Genomic DNA, 17,817 nt, shown 5'->3' with positions numbered 1-17,817 from the left:
GAAAAAGTGAACTATATCTATGTATTGTCAGTGTGTGTGGAGGTGGGGTTGAGGAGAAAATGGGTGTCAGCAAAACCACTTAACCTTCCCGGAATCAGCATTCACAGAAGAGAGAGACCAGGATGTGATCTGTAATAAAACTACCTGCTGATTCTACCCAAATATACACAAACCTGCCAGCCTTCCAAACATCTCCTCTGAGAGACAGTCCCCAGAGGCTGTGCTTTTGAAAGACCGTGGACTTTATGGAGTAACATCATGGCCAGGGATTATTTCCCACCATGCAATAAAACACACCCAAATGGCCCAACCTTTGCAACTGTTCTTCCTGGAATGATGTCACAATGGCAGTGCATAGCATATCTAACATCACTCCTTCGCCAAGGTATCCACATCAGGTCTCGTTTGACCCATGTTCATCAGATAGATAGCAAAGTGCCCACATTACTAGCTAAGGGCCTTCAAAACCTTTCACCTGATCTTTGAGATACCTCTTTCTTCCTCTCCCATTCTACTCATCTGTAATAAGCAGCCTTATTGAAAAGCTTTCATAAACAACGTGCATATGATTATGCTACTGCTAATCTGAAATTCTCTAGCCACAGAATAGGTAGTGGAAGCTCCCAAACACTACCCCACCTATATTACAGCAGGGACTCTGGACCCCAGCCAAGAATGAGCTAGACATTATGCAATCTGAGGCCAAGCTGGGAACAAACTTTGGCTCCTGACTCCCAGTCCAGTGCCCTACCCACATGACCATGTGTCCTATTTATCTTATCTTTGGGAGTTGCCACTGCTAGAGGGGAGTTTGAGTCTCCACACCCATTCAATCATTGGCCTCTCTGTCGAGATGCATTTTAGGGTCAGTGGTAGTGGGGTGGACACTTGTCCACTGGAAGCTAGACTGAGACATTTCATGTGTCTTTCATATACCTTTAAGGGGGTGACAACAATTCACCCTACCTGCACTGGATTTGAACAGACAACCTTGGGGCAAATATATCCTATTACCAATCCCTAAGACAGCTAGTCACTGCAAACAGGGAGTTTAACTTTCAACTGGAGCACCTTAGGGAGCCGGTAATGCATGCAACTCTGATTGCCCTGATATTGCACAGAAAAGACCCCTTTTGCTAGGCAGATTTGTATGCAAAGGGAAAGCTTTTCCCTTTGAAGGGAAGCAAATGGTTTCCATTCACATTATGCACCTCTTCGGTGGCAGAGTGATTTGTAATCCTCTTTTAGTGAAACGCATGATGCTGAGGATAAGCTGATCTGTTTTCTTCCCCAGGTCATCTGGATAAATGAGTAGGAATCACAACAAAAAAGGGGAAATAATCTGCCCTGAAATTGTCTATTTAGCACATCAATTTGGAAGCCTCACACAGTTAGTTTTGGTTGAATAATGAATGCACTTAGGTTCCACCCGGGCTACAGCTCATCAGTGTTCACAACACCACTACTGAAACAGGCTTGTTCCTAGCAGGACTCTAGAGACATTTCCTTAGCTTGTGGGGATGGGAATATTTTTTGACAGACTCGTTATAAACCATGCTCTGGACTACAGAGTAGGAGGATCATTATTCCATACCATGATTCTCAGAAAAACTGTTCCTGTCAACACCAGCCATGCTAACACCCTGCTAGCAAAAGTCACATAGAAAGAGCAGCGGGTGTATTTTCTGAGGCAAAGGAAGCTGCTCATTCTGTGATGCTCTCCTCACCAGTGAGAGTCTGATGTTTTCAGAGGAAATACAGTTCTTGGTTAGGGGCACCAGTTTCCTCAGTCTGCTCCTCCCACCAGCAGGCTCCTGTGGCTTCCACATGGGAAGACTCCACTTGACTTCAATGGGCTTGAGATCAGGCCCTGTTGGTCTCCCACTTAGGCAGAAGATGTATCCCTGAGAGATGGGAATGGCCCTATTTTCAGGCTTGTCCGGGTATCCTGGTTATTCTACAGCAATAGGTGTTGTGTCCCAGTTGTTTCCCACGCTTACATACTTGTGTGGCAGAGCCTCTAGCTAGTTAAGCCAGTGAAACTGACCGCAGGCAGGCCGAGTGCATCTGTACCTCAGACTTGTCATGCTGTCCTCTCCAAGGCTCTCTAGCGAACCCCCTGCCTGCCCCAGCTAAAGTGCTGCCAAAATCCTCCTGCCTGCGCTTTCCGGACCCCCCACCAGAACCATGCCCTGCCCCCACACCAGCTACAGCTGACTGGGGCTTTCCACCATGAAAATGGGGGTCACTCCGCTCCTGCTGCTCCCACTCCTCCCGCCTTCTCACTGGCTGAAAAAGAAAAATAATGACTTCATTGCTGTAGCTCTCAGTCTCCCTGCTTCGAATGGTTGGGGCTGCCTGCCACCTGCTCTATATGTCTCTAGGAGCAGCTTTGCTCTCCACAGCAGCCAGGCAAACCGTCTCAACCCTACGTTTGCTTAAACCATGTAGTAGAATAGTGCATCTAACCCAAGTAGGGCTGGAAAAGGTGTTGGAGGGGCGTGGGGGGGAGACCCGGCTGTTCTGCTCTGGCCCACTGGTGTGAATTACAACAGCTGTTGTTATGGCAATCATTAAGGGTGAAGGGGTGTCCTAGCTATGCTCCTTGTTCCCAACCATCTCCCCACGCGGGCTGAATGGAGGAGCTGGCAAGATTTCTCCTCCATTGCTGGGGCTGGAATCCTTCTGTGGCCAGTTAAAGACGCTTTAGGGGAGCTTTGCCCTGGTGGAGCAGCATACAGCTGCTTTGACACAGCGGAAAATCTGGATTTTAAACCACAGGGACCAATTACAGCCTTTGCATAAGAGTGCAGCTCCCACTAGAGCCAATGAGAAATGCACCCAGCTGGATATGGCACTAATAAGAATATTACAAGCTTCATTAGGATTTGTTCTTTCAATGCAAATTCCCAAGGGGGACAGCAAATTTCTCCTTCATTCTGGACCCCAATTCTGGTATCAGCTCAAAACAGTCTCTTTTATTTTCTCTGAATTATTTCTTCCTGTTTTCTTTTTCTCAGTCGTTTATTGCCTTATCAGTCCCAAATTGTCCAGATTTATATCCCACAAGGGGTAAAGTGCAGTCCATTTGCATGGCAGTAAACCAAAGTATCATCCATCCAGCAGTGAAATTCACCAGCGCTGTGTAACTCCGAAAGCGAAATACTCTCCATAGGAAGAAAGGCGCTAATGGAAAGGCACAGTCCTCCAGACCAACACTCCCCATAACCAGCACAGTTTACATCCTACCCCAGACAACCTTCCTTTTGCCAAGGACAGCTGAATGGGAATCGTCTTGGAGCTTAAGTGTAAGAGTCCCTGAGTCACACTTTATAGCGAGGACTACATTACAACTCAAAACGATCATTACAATGGTTTTCATCGGTATAAGGAACAAAAGTGCTGTGTTTATGAACGATAGACATGGGCCAAAGCTGGACCCTCTTTGAATTTTATGGGAGTTGGGTCATAGGAGGTTTAGAGTGAGATCCCAGCATCCAAATGTGCCCCAGTGGTTTTGGTTCCTGTTTAGTTCCAAAGCCAGAGCCACTGTAATGATCCCATTCAGATGCAGCTTGTCTCCCAACAGCTTCTGCTATCGTGAATCTTTTGCCCTAGGTGGCAGAACTCTCTCGCAAATAATTGATCTCACAAGGTTTCTGGGTTAATGACTCTAAACTTTAACTCTCCCCCAAGTCAGCCTTCAACCTAAACAATGACCGAAACAATCTGGATCCTGCCTCATCAGCCCAGCTCTATTAACTTCATGAGCGGATTTTCTTAACCCATCAGACTACTTGCTTCCTCCCTGATAATTGCTGCAAGTGGGACTTCTCTGGGATCCCTTCACGTCCTCACTTTAATATTTCTGATACTAACCTGCTGGAACTAAGGAATTCACATACTGATGGCGAGTGCTGGTGCTTAGCAAAGGCCTTTCTGATCGATACTGTGGGCCACAGTCTATGCTGATTTACCCCCAGTTCAACTCCAAAGGGCCAAACTCTGATCTCAGTTACATGGACTTCAGCAGAATTGATCCAGATTTACCCCAATGTGAGATTCGAATCAGGCCCATAGATATCAGTGTGGTTACCTGGGGAATTAGGCTTTGATCCAGAAAAGCACTGAAGCACGTTCTTAACTTTTAGTGTGTGAGTAGTCCCATTGACTTCAAGGAGGGCTTAAAATCTCTCCCCAAATTCAGATCCACTACTGGATAGTCCCCGTTTCTATAATGGGCTGATCGAAAATCCCCTATCAGCACACCTCCAAATTTTCATGGTGGGTGGAATCAGCAGGCCGCAGGCCTGATCTCCTCTCTTTCATGGTGACATAAACCAGGAGTAACTTCATTGAAATCTACATGTCAGAGCAGGGGCGGCTCCAGACCCCAGCACGCCAAGCATGTGCTTGGGGTGGCATGCCGCGGGGGGCGCTCTGCCGGTCCCCGGGAGGGCGGCAGGCGGCTCCGGTGGACCTCCCACAGGCGTGCCTGCGGAGGGTCTGCTGGTCCCGCGGTTTCGGTGGAGCATCTGCAGGGTCGCCTGCGGGAGGTCCACTGGAGCCGCGGGACCAGCGGACCCTCCGCAGGCATGTCTGCGGGAGGTCCACCGGAGCTGCGGGACTGGCGACCGGCAGAGCGCCCCCCGCGGCGTGCCGCCCTGCTTGGGGCGGCGAAATCGCTAGAGCTGCCCCTGCATCAGAGCCTCGGCATGGCTGCAATGGAACTGCACCAACTGATGTCAGCTGAAGATCTGGCCTTACAGTTTTACATCCGTGCAAAACCAATGCTAGTGAGAGGAGAGTCAGGGCTGGTATCCAGATCCAGATTTGCTGTAAATCAGGCAGTATCTTGGAGTCCCAGGCAGTACCCTATGTGATTCAAATTAAACCTGAAGTAGGCTGGCATGTAAGGAATGTAGAAACAGTGTTTTTTTGCCCTGGAAATGAGGAGGGAAGAGTAAACATGTCATAAAAGGCTCAGGGCACTGATTTCAGTTCACTGACCAATCTCAGTTGGGGCTGAACATTGAAGAAAACATCCAAAGGTTAATTACTCCTGCCGGTCACAGCTGCTTTAAAAAAACAAAACAAAACAAAAACAAACCAAAGCTTAATTAGCTGCAATAAGCAGCTACCCAGCCAACTGAGACTCAAGAGAACTAAAACTGGGCAGGAACAGATTTAGCAGGACAGAGAGACGAAAATGCACGGTGTTGTGATCACAGCTACCACTTGCCAGTGCATGCAGATGACACCTTGGGAGTGCCCAGCTGATTTGGTGATCCTGTCACGCATGGGATGGATTGGGAGGACCCTTTTCCTGCTGCGTCTCCATGTGACAACGGGTGTTCACATTTTAATAGGTAATTAAATCAAAGTGGATAACTTGTCATCCGAGCTGGAGTTGGTCATAACAATGATCTAGAAAATGAAGCACTAAAAACACGTATTGGCAGCTGTCCATGGCTGTGTGTCCTTATTAACAGCTCCCTTAGCCAGTGGATGGGGTGCAGAAGAACAATAGTCCTGATTACTGTTCAGAGAGAACGTAGGGTGAGTTTAATTACAGTCTGGAAAATCTACACGAATCAGTCCCTGCCCTAAAGGGTTTTGTCCTGTCTACTCTGAAGTGCCCTAAGAGCTGGGGTTTCTGCCTCTTCCCTTGGGAAGCCATTCCACTGCCTGACAGTTCTCGCTGAGCCAGATTCTCCACTGCTATTTAGCCTCAGGCTGAACAGGCTGTATTAACTGGCGTAGGTTACTGTGCCCTTAAAACAGCCACCACTAACTCTCCCTTCAGCTCCAAGAGCCCATCAGTCTGAGGCTAAAAGGTGTCTTTGTTGCCAGGCTCTCCCCTGGTGGCGCCAGGAGCTCACAAAGACCAATTGTGCTCACCCTGCTGCCCTGCATGGTTTTAAAAGTGCCTTTCCATGAGATGAGCATCAGTCCTGATCCCCTCATTCCCTGCCCACCCGTCCCCTGGGAACTAGCACAAGGGTGTCGAACAAGGGTGCTCCTCCTTTGGGCCCACAGGCAGAGCTTTACCTGTGACACCTTTCAGGGCTGGAAATCAGGGCCAAGCCTCTGCGCAGACATATAAGAGATCTGGTAGCTCAGAGGGGACAACTTGGGGGAAGCTGATAACGGCCTGATGGGTTCATTGATTGCAAGGGGTTTGGTGCATCCTACGTCTGTGAGGTAGTATTTGTGCTGCACAGACGACTTTTCCACCCCTTCCCTTCTCAGCACTATTGCCCACTCCGCTGGGTTCCTCCTCCGCCAGCTAGCGTGTTGCAGCAGGCACCTGCCACAACTTCTACTGTTTGGCCCAAGAACAAGAGCTCTGACAAGGAGCCAGGGGAAATCACATGGCTGATGTTCTGTGACACAGAGCAAGATCCTCAACATAGGTCCAGAGCTCAAATACGACAGCTTTTTTCCCCTTGTTCCAGGTTAATTATTTGTGCTGCGGTTGTTAAAATGCTTCTGCATCATTAAGATTAGAAATGGCCCTTTTAAGCTGCCTGGATAAATCCAGTGACACACATCCTTCCATGTGAAATGAAACAAAGGGCAAAGCAAACAGACTTCATTTGGAAGGTCTATCGGGGGATCATTCTGGTTACTGTGTAACTCACTGTTCGGTATGTGTTATACATCCCCCTTTGGGCCTGATCCACAGAGGATATGTTTCCGACAGCTCCTAGCTAGAGGAACTAGTTCTGCTTTAGCTCTAACTGTAGAGGCTCACGCTCTTTGCTGTGTAGCTCCAGGGACTAGTCCTCAGTGCCGACTAAAATGCCAATCATTACAACTGCACACTAGATTCAAGCTACTAGAGAGAATGCAGAGCTTTAGCCTGTCTTTTAAGCAGACCAGATTGCAGAGTTCAAATTCAAATGTGAGCGAAATGGGCATCTCATTAGAACATCATTCCAGCTCACACTTGGTGTGAACATAAACCACAGCTCTAAAAACTCTCCTTAACAGAATGAGCCAAATACTAAAATGTGGCCAGAAACTACCTGCAGAACCATACACTAGGCTCTGAACAAAGGCAGGCGATGCATCAGCTGGTACTGGAATCTGGGATTAGGGTTCAGCCCAATCTGTGACACACTTTGGTCTTGGGAGTGTTGAGATCCAGATTCAAACTGTGTGTCTTGGACACATTATCTCCCCTCCAGGTATGGCCCCATTCAGGGCCGGTTCCAGATCCCAGTGCGCCAAGCGCGCGCGTGGGGCGGCATTTTAACGGGAGGGTGGCAGGCGGGTCCGGCGGACCTTCCGCAGTCATGCCTGCGGGAGGTCCACCAGAGCCGCGGGACGACCAGACCTCCCGCAGGCATGACTGTGGCGGGTGCGCTGGTCCCGCGGCTCGTGTGGACCTCCCGCAGGCATGCCTGCGGAAGCTCCACCGTAGGCGCAGGACCAGCGGCACGTCTGCGGGAGGTCCCGCGGAGGCGCAGAACCAGAGCCCAGCAGCGCGAGCGGCGCGGTGCGCCACCCTGCTTGGGGCAGCGGAATTCGTAGAGCCGCCCCTGGCCCCATTACCATAATATCCAAGCACCTCCCCATCTTTAATGTAATTATCCTCACAATAGACCTGTGAGGTAGGGAAGTTGCATTATCTCCATTTTACAGATGGCAATTGAGGCAGAGTGGCTAAGTGACTTGCCTAAGGCCACATAAGAAGTCTGTGGTGGAGCAGGGAACTGAACCTCCGACCCATCCTTCCTGCCTTAGCACCTTTTAAATGGCCAACTGAACTAGTTCTCCCCCACTTTGTCTATTGAGTATATGCTCCTTGTATATTAACACAGAGATGCAGCGCAGTGATATGACAGGCTGCAATAGATGAGGGCAATCTTCGTAGAGCTATACTGAAGCATTTAAAGGTAATTCAGGATTTCAGAAAATGGGATCCCTGTTCCACGTACTGGTTCTAATCCCAACTCCTGTCATCAGAGAGACTGAAACAAGCACCATACAGGGATGATCTATGATTCAGACATAGCTGGCTGGTACCACAATGCCTCTGTGTTTGGCAGATGTGTTTCTTTATCAATAGCTGGAAGTGGCGATTGAAGAAATAAAATGACTTCAATGAAATTCAATAAGACTCACCTGACTGAAAGCCAGCACCCTGCTTCCATGGCACTTTGAAAACCAAAACCTTCATTTATCCTCATTTTCAGTCGACAGTCTGTTGTTGCTCTTATTCCTGTGTTTGGAAACAAACAAAGTTAGTTATTCCCGGAGCTCTGACTTGGAAGAGGACGTCATGAGTAAAGATGGCCACAAGTTTTCCATTGAAAAATTCCATTTTGTCAAAATTGAAAGTTTTCCTGTTGATTGTGACAAAATTTTGTTAAGAAAAGAAACCAAAGAACAAACAAAACAAAACAACAAAAAAAAGCATTTTGCTGTCAAAACATTCCCTTTTGACGTTAACAGAATGGAACATTTTGATTTTTGTTTCAAAATGACTCATTTCAAAATTGATATTACAAATTAAAAAAAATAAATAAAACCTGTTGAAAGTGGAACACAACTTTTTGATTTGATCGAAATGGAACATTTTAATTGAGCCAAAATGACAGCTTTTCGAAAACTGCATTTGGTGAGACTTTTTTGGTCATCATTTAATTTTGGAATAAAAACAAATTTCAAAAAGTTTCCTGCAGAATGGAAATTCTTGAGTTTTGACCAGCTCAAGTAACGACCACAGATCCAGATTACTGGGGTTCTGCCGCCAGCAATATTTTTAGAGACTCCTTACAAAACCAGAGAGGAATGATGATGTTGTGATTAAGACTGGAACTCAGAAGATCTGGATTCAGTACAGTTTTATTTTGTCTTAATAGCATCGTATACCCCCTTTGTACTGGTGTAAAGCAACAGAGAATCTGACACATCATCATGAAAAAAAAGGACACAGTGAAGACGTTGCTGGAATACAGTAAACTGATGTTGTACAAATGCAGTGAAAACATGTATTTGTACAGTAAATTGGGCAGTGCAGTTTAACTTGTTGTTGAGGCCAAGAATTTAGCACCATTCAAAGAGAGATTGGACATTTACATGGATAACACGATTATCCAAAGTTATAACAGTTAATGCTAACAGAAATTTTGGAAGGGGTATTGAGCCCCATGCTGCAGGTTTAAACCAATCTCTAACTATTAGGGATTAAGGCGAGACCTTTCTGGGGGGTTTAGACTATGTCTACCTATAGTGGAGTTTCCTGCACCTTCTACTGCTGACCACTGTCAGAAACAGGGTAGTGGACTAGATGGACCACACGTCTGATCCAATATAATAATTCTTATGCTCCTATGTTGACTGGGATCCCCCCACATATCTACCACACAGTCAAGCACGAACACTGGGACTTTGTTCCCCTGTGGATGCTGAGGGCCAAGTTCCGTGGAATTACATAAGCGGAGGAGTCAATGGACTAGGTCAGTGGAGTTATGCCAGCTGATAATTTGGCCCTTAGACACATTGATATTTGTTTACGGGATGTAATCTACATCCAACAGACTCCCACTGCCTTCTGATCCTGCCAGCCAAATCAGTCTGGCCAGATCAGCTCCCCTACCCCTTGCAGAGCCATCTACCCTCATAGGAGGAATCTGACCACAAGGGGTGAGGAAACCTAACACGACTCCAAACAAAAATCCATTCATTCTCGCTGGCTGCAGCTGTAAATGGAGCTGGCTGTCATAGGCACCTCTTGTGCAGTGGTGCAAGGAAGACTAGCAGGCATGAAATATTAACAGCAGACGTGTGTCAGGCACACAGGAGGAGCAGCTGCAGGGATATCACCTTACAGAAATGCCACATCATTCAGAGCCACGCTACCCTACAGGTACACGCTGGGCGTGGCATATTGATCAGCTCCAGCCAGCCCTCTGTGCAAGACTTCCTCCAATTCACTAATGTCAAACAGAAGCCCAAGCCATGGATGGTTCCCAAATTTATTGATCCCCAGAGGGGTTCTGGGGAGTAGGGTTTCCAGAGCTCATCAGTGCCACTTCACACATTGTCCAGGGCTGAATGGGCTGCTTCAGTAGCACTCCCAGCTCCTGCCAGGCCTAGGGCTGGGACTCACACCCTCCCCCCATGTGGTTGTGCTGCCACCAGACCAGCTCAAACAATGTCTTGTTTGTTTTATAGGGACACTCCCGGCTGAGTTCCTAAATGCCAGGTTTCAGCCCAAAGTGAATTGTTAGCAAGTGTCCAAAAATATATAGACAGGACGTGAGTAAGAAATAAAAACGGAGCGGGAGGAGAGGGAGATGAAAACAGCAATAGTTAGCTTACAGACTGAAAAAAGCCCTAAAGTGTCAGACACGGTTTCAAGAGATGAAACATCTAAATCCTCCATCCCCTAGCAAAAAAATGCTCAAAATTCCCATGCTTGTAAATGGAATGTATTGATGCAACAGTTTATCCCAACTGAAGGCATCTGTGAACTGCCTGAGGCCCGCCCTGGAAAGGGGAGGGGGGTGACCCCAGGGCAGGTGAAGCAGCTACTCACTTGTAGGGTCAGACATGGGAATATTTGCAGCTTTATTCCAATAAGGGTATTGGGGGAGCCTGAGAGGCTTCTCAACTCAACAGACTGAAGAAGCCAGCAGTTTAACAGGAAAGAGACCCTGAGAAATGGAGAACATCTCCTTAAGTAGGAGGGGCCAGATTCACCAATCTGGATTTGCACCCAGCTGCACTCTCATTGACATCGATCAGGGTGTGTGAGTCAGCACTGAACCTGGTCCAGAGAGTCCATCCACCCTGGGGAGGCAGGCCAGCCAGCAGGCACTTGTAAATTCTTAATGCATTTACTGCCCCTCCTTGCGGAGGGCATTCTTCTGTTAACTAATGGGTGTAAAGCAATGTCTCCACCCCTAGTTTCACTTTCATGGAGAGACTTTACCCCTTTGCAAGCCTGAGGCAAGTGAGTCCAGCTTTAACACCCACCTTTGGGGGAGTGTCAAAAAACATCCTTAGCAGCCAATCTCTCAGGTGGAGCTGGTGGAAAAGAATTGCAACAGCCTCCCAGTCACACACAGCTCACTGAGCTCAACCCCATCAATAAATCATCTGATGGGCGTGGGGTCTTAGTGTAGACAGGGCAAAGTTTGCTGGGAAGCAGAATGTTGCAATGCATTTGCCTGTCAGCTCTATTAAGAGCAGCTTTATGGATCACTTATGAAATCAGATAACAAATTGGTGTTGAGGGCCAGAGGTATTTTATACACAAGGGAATCTCTCCCGAGGGCAAACTGGAAGTTATTGTATTGTGTTAACATGTTAACTTGGCCATCCTGCACGTGTGTTAAGTAGTGGTTTTAATTAAATATTTATGCAGGTAAATGATTAGCTTAAAATAACCATCACTAAGGGTACGTCTTCACTACCCGCCATATCGGCGGGTAGCAATCGATTTCTCGGAGTTCGATATATCGCGTCTCATCTAGATGCGATATATCGAACTCCGAACGCGCTCCTGTCGACTCCGGAACTCCACCACCGCGAACGGCGGTGGTGGAGTCGACGGGGGAGCAGCGGACGTCGATCCCGCGCCGTGAGGACGGGTAAGTAGTTCTAACTAAGGTAGTTCGACTTCAGCTACGCTATTCGCGTAGCTGAAGTTGCGTACCTTAGTTTGACAACCCCCCCCTCCCCCCAGTGTAGACCAGGCCTAAGAAGCCAATCACTGACCTGGCTACCATATGGCTGTAGCTGCGGTAACAGTTATTACTCTCAGTATAAGGAAAGAACTGTGATCTGTCATGTCACTGTGCAGCGACTGTGGGCTTTTAAATGACAAGTGCTCTCACTGATGTGCAGCCTGCCCGAGAGTAAAGCTGCTGGAGGAAGCAAGGTTTTGCATTTTCTGATTGTTGTGCTTAAATAGTATAGTTTGGGGCATTAATAACAATGCATCATGGGTATATTCCACCCTATTTCAAGTGAGGATCTCAGAACTCTTGAGCATTCTTTTACTAAGGCTTACAGCCCCCACTATTAGGTAGATCAGTATATTATACTCTTTTCTTAAAATGGAGGCATAGTGCCTTCAAGCAACTTACCCAAAGTTATACAGTGAGTCAGTGACAGAGCTGGGAGTCCTGACATTCTGTTTTCCACTCCAGCCACTAGACCACACCATCACATACATGCCACTGCTTGTCATAGCTCTCGGCTGCTTTAGAAGTCAAGTGCATCCTAGCTTGGAGAAGCCAAATGGCAAATGTGATGCAGTTCTGGCTCCTGGGGGAGGTGTGTGCGAGGAAAAGCTCTTCATATGTGAACACTCAGCCAGGAGACATGGACATGTTGCCATTCAAACAGACACTCGCTACACTTTGCGTGAACACAGAGCCCCTCATTCAGCGCCATGTTAGGAGTTTGGCTGGAGTAGAACATTATGTTCCTCTGGAGTTTTTCTTGCTACTCAGGAGGTAGACAGTGCTCTACTCATTAGAATACGAGTCTCACACGCACAGCCATGCCCTATTTTGATTGGCCCAGTCTCTGATTTATAATGTAAACACGAAGTGCACCAGAGGGGGAAAAAAGGGGGTATAGGATTCTTTTCATCTTGAGACTTCAGGTCCGATGCTGCTCTCATTGAAAGTAACGAGACTGTTCCCACTGACTTCTCTGATGAACCAGCCCTTAGTGTATAATGCCAGGTTGGAAAGAGAGAATTAACTGTCCTGGATTCATGGTTCTGAGTCAGGAGTGGAGGAGGGAGAAATAGTCCCATTTGTGCTATTCGGATGTGAGAGCATTTCACTCTGAAATCGCCAGTGTACCTCCTAAGCAAGCATCTGCCCTATCTGGCGCTAAGGGGTCTGGATCCAAAGCCCAGTGAAGTCAATGGAAAGATTCCCGCTGACTTGGATGGGCTTTGAATCAGGCCTTCGCGTTCTCCCAGCCACCTGAGTCAGACTTGCTGCTGAGATTAGGAATGTTTCCAAAGGTCTCTTGGTCTCTTCCCATCTGTTGTGGACTCTGTGCTAATTATAGGGCAAGGTGGCAGGTTTCACTGACTGCAGAATGGGAGAGGGGAAAACCAAAACCAGACAACATTTCAAGGCTTTGGGCAAGAAAAAGCTACAGCACTCTCTGCAAACACAGGCACTGAGCCATTCCCAGGGAGCCTGGAGCTGTTTTTCAATATCAATGACTCATATTACAGACCCGCCTTTCAGGCACTTTTGATTTGGGTCTTTTTAAAAGATTGTAATGAGCTTTTCTATACAATGCCCATTTATTTACCTGTGCCTGCATTCCCAAAAGGCTCCCCTGATTTTGGGTGTCTCCGTTATGGGGTACCTCCATCTTGAGGTACCTAGGGCCTGATTTTCAGAGCACTCACACTTCCCATTGATTTCACCTGGAATGTGGGGGCTCAGACTCAAATCAAGCCCCAGGGCTCTTAAGGGGGCACCCTAAGGCAGTGAAAATGTAGGCCTTAGCTCTCATTATTATTATAGAGTAACAGATGTTAAGGCAATCAGGATTTTAGAAAGGATCATTGTGTTCCTCTCGCGGATGTTCTCCATAACACAGGCAGGCCATACCATCCAGAGATTCCTGCATCAAGCCCTTATTAGATCTTCAGGAACTGATTAAGGCAGGATCCTGAGGCTTCAAACCCTGCGTTCTGAGGGACCCCAGAAGAAGCAGTGAGTCAGTCAGAGAAAAAGGCATTGACGCAGTGCAGGGATGACCCCTGCTGTCTGTGGACTGCCTCCCCAGGAATGGAAGGAAACAAGACCCTATCAGAGGGGCTTGGGGGAAGGGGTATGTTTAAATCAGACGCCATATAAAATCGGAGTTGTGCTCTTCCAGTTATTTAAAATCAACTTCAGGCCTTTGTAACTAGAGGGCCTGATTCACCCTTGGCCTGCACTGTGTGTAGTCACACCGGTGCGCAATGAGTATAGAATGCCACCAGATCAGAATGGTCATGCTCCACACCCACTTTGCTCTGCGTTAAGTGCCTCCTCAAGGTGCCAGGCAATGGAGAGTCAGGCCCAGCATGGCTACCAGCTTTTCCTCACCCTTAGCATTTCTGCCCAGTGCATGGAGAGAGAAAACAAAAAGAGTAAGAATAGAAGAGAATTTCAAAAGTCAGGAAAGAAAGTGCCCAGTTCTGAGCCAAAACTGTTTAACCCTGATAGAAGCACAGATGATGTGCAACATGGCATCCTTGGCAAGGCGTGTGATCAGCACACACACGACAAGCTGAAACCTGCTCTGTGTTTTTCCTTAACTTGGATTTGACAGGTTTGTCCATACAGAGGCACAGGGTAAATTCAGATGATATGAATTAGCTCAGAGACTGGAGAATCTGCCCTCTGCTAATTCTCCCTTCAGACTGACACTGAAGTCAACCTCCAAACTTCTCCCAAGATCTTTTAGATTCCACTTTCCCCAGATATTTATAGATCAGCAATGCTGACGGGAACGTGCATGCAGCCAGTTCTGTCATGTTCTTGAGGACAGATTCATCTTCTGGCAGGAATATTCTTTTGTTAGTAGTATACACTATTATTTTGGTCTCTTCACCTGCCTTGGGCCCAATCCTGTGAGCTGCTGAGGGCCTTCAACTCCCATTGACCTCACTGGGCAGTGAGAGCTTCCAGCACTCTGCAGGAATGGACTGGAGCTATATCTACCTAGATTAAGTGTGGCTTGCAAGTTGACAAGGGAGGGGAAATAGAGCTCCTTCCAAGCGCTGTGTGAATTTCGTATAAAGATTCTGCAAATACCGGCATGTTCTGAGCGCTGGTGGTGCTCTGTGGTATCAGTTTATGTTTTGAATGCATTAACAGTAGCTTGCAAGATCAGGCTTTAGTCTCTAACCCCTTCTGTTGATCCCCGTTAAGGAGGGCAGCCACAGAGGCAGTCCCTGTCTGAGCTCTAATCCAATCTGGCAGCGACCTCGCAGTCCCTCCCCCGAGGGAGCAATCCATGCCAAACCCAGCCCCACGAGAAACACATGGGTGGTTTACTTTCAATGCTGGGAAGTTCACCCCACCTAAGCCTTTTTTCAGGAAACTTTTTTTTTTATTTTAATACAAATCCTGAGTTTATTATTGTTCCTGAGGAGCTTAGATAACAGAGGGTACTGGGTTCTTTGGAGAATTCTTCAGCTCTGGTAGCAGAATAGTAGCATAACAACGTACGTTAACTGTGGAAGAGACACATTTTTGTGGCTGCTGATCTACCCTATCATGTGCAGTCAAGGGGAGACCAGCCTTGGTTTCTGATCCAACTCACACTCTGCAGTCAGAGGGAAGATCTGATGCTCTGCAATATATCTACGATATGGGTAGGTACGTAGGGCAGGGGAGATGTGACACAGGGGGGGCTGAGGAGGCTCCTGTTGGAGGTGTCAGTGCTGAGCACTGCTGGGCAGCAGAGCCCAGGGAAGTGAGTGTGATGGGGTGGGACAAGGAGCTGCTCCAGTCCTGTGAAGATGGACTGATCCTTGGAGGGGGAGAGATTTAATATGGGACAAACCTGGACCATCACAGAGTCTTGATCCTCTACTGTCAGCCTCCCAAATACAGTCCACTATTCTGCCCCTGGTTCTGAGCTGCAAGGAAGCAGCCCCAGGAGGGAGCTAGGTGGGGTTCTGAGGACTGTCAGTATGAAAGGAACGGTCAGTATGAAAGGAACACTCCCTGCATTCAGACTAGACACCCAGAGACGTCTCCTCCCCAGCCTTAGGGTTCTTTCGGACACACCTGTCCCATTCTGAAATCCAGAGCACTGTGGTGGCTGCCAGCGACTGCGGTCACCTCCCCACCAGGATGGAATATTTTTAGCTGTGTGTTTATCTTCTGTAGAATCTCTGAAATGTGAAATATTTAATTTGGCGTACAGGGAGTGTTTGTTTCAGGTTCCTAGCACAGGACCCACTCACTCCTCTAGTCGCATCGAAGTGCCACACACACAGGCTGGCTATACTCTCACACAAGCAATAGGCCAAGATCTCCCAAAAACAACAATTGTGAGTGCCTCAGTCTTCAGGTGTCCAGTTATAGACTCCTCACAGGGGCCTGATTTTCACAAGCTGGAGGCGCCACACTTCCTGAAAATCTGAACCCTTTCAGGCAGTTCAAGTTGGGTGCCTCACAATTGAGGCACACCAAATTACTAGCCCCTTAAACAAGTTGGCCAGTCTTCCCCTCATTTGAAAGCAGGAGCCATCAGCACCACTTTAAAAAAAAAATCCATCCAAAACAAGCACCAAGCCCCCCAGATTTGCTCATGAGAAAACAAACAAAATTTGGGGGGCACATTTTGGAAAACAGTTTTTAAAAAACTTGACCCTAATGTTGCAGAGAAGATTTACAACAACAACGACGAAAAGGTTGAAGCACATTTGCTTCTTTGCCCAAAGGCCAACACCTGAGTGCCGGGTGCTGGTCTCCCTTGCAACAGTTGACTTCCCTTCCAACTAAAACAAGACAGACCTTTCTTGAATGTTGTGACAAAGTGGGAATGTTTTTGATGTGTTCTTTGAATACTGAGTGGAGAGTATTGACCTGGGAAGGTTGCAGGGGAGTTTTGCTGGGACTGTCTGCATTGGGGAAGGGAGGATACCTGAGCATGTAACATGAGAACCCAGGAAGGGGGTTGGAGGCCAGGTAATACCTCTGCCCGGAAACTGGACAAAGGACACAAAGGCTGGGGGAGAAACCGGGGGGAGGCTGAGTGAGATGGCTGAAGGGAATTTCAGTTTGGAGCTGGCTGGGAAATGGAGAGGGGCGCCCCAACGGGGCTTGAGCTTCCCAATGGGGCTGTGGCTTCTTTGGTGTCCCCAGATTGACCTAACTAAAGGGGGTCCTGTTGTCTGTACCGGCAAGACCTGTTTTGGACTGTGTTCCTGTTGTCTAAATAAACCTACTGTTTTACTGGCTGGGTCATAGTGAATCACTGGAAGTCGGGGGTGCAGAGCCTTGTCTCCCCCACACTCTGTGACAAATGTGAATCATTTTCTTCTTCATTTGTTTTTGTTTAGACAGATGGATCTTTTGGTGGTGGGTAACAGAGCCCTTCACTTCTCGTTCACATGTTCAAATCCAGCTTAGGTTGGTAGTGGCGGAAATTCATTGCTGTAGACGGGCCGACTCACCCCTGCGGCGCCTCCTGCTGGTCGTCCTTGGGAATTAGCTCAGTCCAGCATCTAGAGCGCCCTCTGCAGGCTGGTGGTCCGCCTTCCAGCTACTGGCCCCCGTGTCCCTCCCAGGACCCCGGTGCACCTTCAACTGGGTCTCCCCCTCCTCGCTATCCCCACTTTGCCTCAGTGTTGGCTACTGCCCAGTCTCCATCGAGCCCCCGTTCACTGGGGCAGACTGCAGTATCCGCCACTCATCATCAGCAAAGGGGGTTTGGACCTGCTGCCGTTGCCTACCCCTGGGTTGCCCCCTGCAACCCCCAGTACCTCTTAGCCCTCTGCTAGGCCGCAGCCTGGGGCTTTCCAGGCTGGAGCTCCCCAGCTCCTCTGCCTCTCCCCAGCCCTGCTCCACTCAGGTACCCAGTCTAGCTCCCTGCAGCCAGGCCCATCCCTCTCTACAGCCAGAGAGAGACTGTTTTACTTCTGGCTTCCCTGGCCTTCTTATAAGGCCCTGTTGCTCAGTTTGGGGCGTGGCCCCAGCTGCAGCCACGTCCCCAATCAGCCCAGCCTAAAGCCCCTTCCCAGGTCTGTTTTAAAGCCCCAAAAGGGCAGGAGCGGGTAACCACCCCGCTACAATTGCCATCAAATGGCTGTTAGGC

The 17,817-nt window shown here is 48.2% G+C and overlaps 1 protein-coding gene and 1 long non-coding RNA gene across 3 annotated transcripts in view; one reads left to right on the top strand and one right to left on the bottom strand.

The window, feature by feature from the left end:
* LOC123368140 overlaps positions 1-8,231 on the bottom strand; it is a 31,023-nt gene extending 22,792 nt beyond the window's left edge. The window contains exon 1 of the long non-coding RNA XR_006578701.1: positions 8,134-8,231. This is a non-coding gene — a long non-coding RNA (uncharacterized LOC123368140). The remainder of the gene's footprint in view (positions 1-8,133) is intronic.
* Positions 1-17,817, top strand: part of EPS8L2 (EPS8 like 2) — a 107,720-nt gene that overhangs the window by 2,200 nt on the left and 87,703 nt on the right. The gene's annotated exons all lie outside the window — the stretch shown is intronic.

Source organism: Mauremys mutica, chromosome 4, assembly GCF_020497125.1.
Source record: "Mauremys mutica isolate MM-2020 ecotype Southern chromosome 4, ASM2049712v1, whole genome shotgun sequence".
Taxonomy (NCBI): Eukaryota; Metazoa; Chordata; order Testudines; family Geoemydidae; genus Mauremys; species Mauremys mutica.
The sequence above is the reverse complement of the archived record's forward strand: the minus strand, read 5'-3'. Positions and strand labels throughout refer to the sequence as shown.